General features: G+C 48.5%; 1 non-coding gene across 1 annotated transcript; it reads left to right on the plus strand.

Moving 5' to 3' along the window:
- Positions 1-1,796: 1,796 nt before the first annotated feature.
- On the plus strand, positions 1,797-1,931 carry LOC139179555 (small nucleolar RNA SNORA70). The gene has a single exon (XR_011563920.1). It is a non-coding gene; the product is annotated as a small nucleolar RNA SNORA70 (small nucleolar RNA).
- The last annotated feature ends 1,029 nt before the right edge of the window (positions 1,932-2,960 follow it).

Consider the following 2,960-nt stretch of genomic DNA (forward strand, 5'->3'; position numbering starts at 1 on the left):
TTTCCTGATTTGGAACCAGTCCATTGCTCCGTGTCCGGTTCTAACTGTTGCTTCTTGACCTGAATGCAGATTTCTCAGGAGGCAGGTAAGGTAGTCTGGTATTCCCATCTCTTTAAGAGGCAGAGGTACATAAAGAAACTTATTTAAGGTCATAAAACACTGAGTGTACCCAGGGACTCAGTCTCCAAATAATGGGCCAGCCCAACCCATCCCCAGCCTCTGCTCTCCCCTCTGAGACATCACTGTGAGAGGGAGAACCAGGTGGAGTCTGGCAATGGTTCTAGCACAAAGAGCACTGACTTGGGAGGCGATTGATCTGGGTTTAAGCGTTGAATTTATAATCTACAATCTCAGCCACCTGCTATGGAAGAACCATCTCTCTTTGTGGGATGGTATATTTTAATACCTTGGTGAGCAGGCGGAATTCCCAACTAGATTCATCCACAAAGGTTTACGTGCAGAATCTGAGGTGATCTAATTGTAGCCCAATCAGCAATGGCAGTTGCTTGCTTGGCTTTTTCTCCAAAGGTGCCCCTTTCAATACCACAATCTTTTAGTTCTTCCAGCATTTGGGGGCAGGCACCCATTAAGTGCTCAGTTCAGTTCAGTCTCTCAGTCATGTCTGACTCTTTGCAACCCCATGAATTGCAGCACGCCAGGCCTCCCTGTCCATCACCATCTCCCGGAGTTCACTCAAATGCACATCCATTGAGTCGGCGATGCCATCCAGCCATCTCATCCTCTGTCGTCCCCTTTTCCTCCTGACCCCAATCTCTCTCAGCATCAGAATCTTTTCCAATGAGTCAACTCTTCACATGTGGTGGCCAAAGTACTGGAGTTTCAGCTTTAGCATCATTCCTTCCAAAGAACACCCAGGGCTGATCTCCTTTAGAATGGACTGGTTGGATCTCCGTGCAGTCCAAGGGACTCTCAAGAGTCTTCTCCAACACCACAGTTCAAAAGCATCAATTCTTTAGCGCTCAGCTTTCTTTGTAGTCCAACTCTCACATCCATACATGACCACTGAAAAAACCATAGCCTTGACTAGACGGACCTTTGTTGGCAAAGTAATGTCTCTGCTTTTCAATATGCTATCTAGGTTGGTCATACTTTTCTTCCAAGGAATAAGCGTCTTTTAATTTCATGGCTGCAGTCACCATCTGCAGTGATTTTGGAGCCCAGAAAAATAAAGTCTGACACTGTTTCCACTGTTTCCCCATCTATTTCCCATGAAGTGATGGGACCAGATGCCATGATCTTCGTTTTCTGAATGTTGAGCTTTAAGCCAACTTTTTCACTCCCCACTTTCACTTTCATCAAGAGGCTTTTGAGTTCCTCTTCACTTTCTGCCATAAGGGTGGTGTCATCTGTATATCTGAGGTGATTGATATTTGTCCCGGCAATCTTGATTCCAGCTTGTGCTTCTTCCAGCCCAGCGTTTCTCATGATGTACTCTGCATAGAAGTTAAATAAGCAGGGTGACAATATACAGCCTTGACGTACTCCTTGTCCTATTTGGAACCAGTCTGTTGTTCCATGTCCAGTTCTAACTGTTGCTTCCTGACCTGCATATAGGTTTCCCAAGAGGCAGGTCGGGTGGTCTGGTATGCCCATCTCTTGAAGAATTTTCCAGTTTGCTGTGATCCACACAGGGTGCTAATCCTCCTGTGAACGCCTTGTGGCTTTTGCCTGTGAGGGGCTTTCAGTAGGTGCCTGGGGCAGCAGTAGACAGTAAAGAAGAAACCAAGATGGTAAGGGTTATGGTGACCCCGAATCTTTAAAAAGAAGAAGGCTGTTGGCAGCCAATTAAGCCGACTGTGCTCTTTTCCCCATGGGGACCCAGCATGCAATGGCTGCAAACAACAGCCTTCTTGGTAGCGTATGCAGCTTGTTACCCATACAGGTTGCCCTAAGGGACCTTGGAGACAACTCTTTCCAGTGGGCCTTCATGACTGGCATGCTGGCCCCAGTCTAGGCTCCAGACAGGTGTGTGTGGTGCCTTTGGAAAGCCCAGGGGCACATCAGCCAAGTCATAATGTCCATCCGCACCAAGCTACAGAACAAGCAGCATGTGTTCTTGGCCTCTACGGGGCCAAGTTCAAGTTCCCTGGCCGCCAGAAGATCTCATCTCCAAGTGGGGATCTACTAAGTTTCATGCGGATGAATGTGAAAACACGGTGGAAGAGAAGCCATCCCGGTAGCTGTGGAATCAAATAGGTCCCTAACTGTGCCTTTTGGACAAACGGGGCCTGCCCTCAAGAAAGCCTGGTCGCTGTCCCTTCCTTACTCAAGCCCAGCAATAAACCCTACTTTCCTGTCCAAAAAAAGAAGGCTGGGAAACATCTCAAGCCCCATCTTTGTCAGCAACACTAAGAAGCAGAGTAGCCCGATCACTTCCAGGAAGCAAGCCTACCTTTGCTGGGCAGCCTTCTCTCATGAGCAGACCCCGTTCTCCTGGTGCTTTCCTCCTGGGGCCCAGCCTCCAGTGCAAACCCATCTGCTAGTCAGTATTCTGATCACAACTGGGACAATTCTTTGCAGCTATCTAAAGTACAAGAAGTTCACTAGTGGGGGATCAAATACAGGGAGGGCCACAGGCCTGCCTGAGGACTCAGAAGCTGCCAAGAATCCGGAATTCTAGGGGGTCAAGTCACAGGAAGCAGCAGGCTCTCTCTTTGCATGAAAAGTCTGGCCAACAATACAGCGGATAACAATACAACAACTGTGAACAGATCCTAAGCACCACTTCCCGTCAATGAGTCAATGGGATCCTGCGTGGGAGCGTCCAGCAGGTCCTGCCGGGGGTCTGGCCTGAGGTCTTGCCATTTGGGAGAAGGAAAACAAGGTCACTTTTCCTTTCGACTTTGGTATCAGGAACTAGGACTCTGTATCAGGTGATGGGTTTTCACTAAAACCTCCTAGACTACAGGCCTCCAGGCTCCTCTGTCCATGGGATTCTC

Source organism: Bos indicus, chromosome 24 (assembly GCF_029378745.1).
Source record: "Bos indicus isolate NIAB-ARS_2022 breed Sahiwal x Tharparkar chromosome 24, NIAB-ARS_B.indTharparkar_mat_pri_1.0, whole genome shotgun sequence".
NCBI classification, from domain to species: Eukaryota; Metazoa; Chordata; class Mammalia; order Artiodactyla; family Bovidae; genus Bos; species Bos indicus.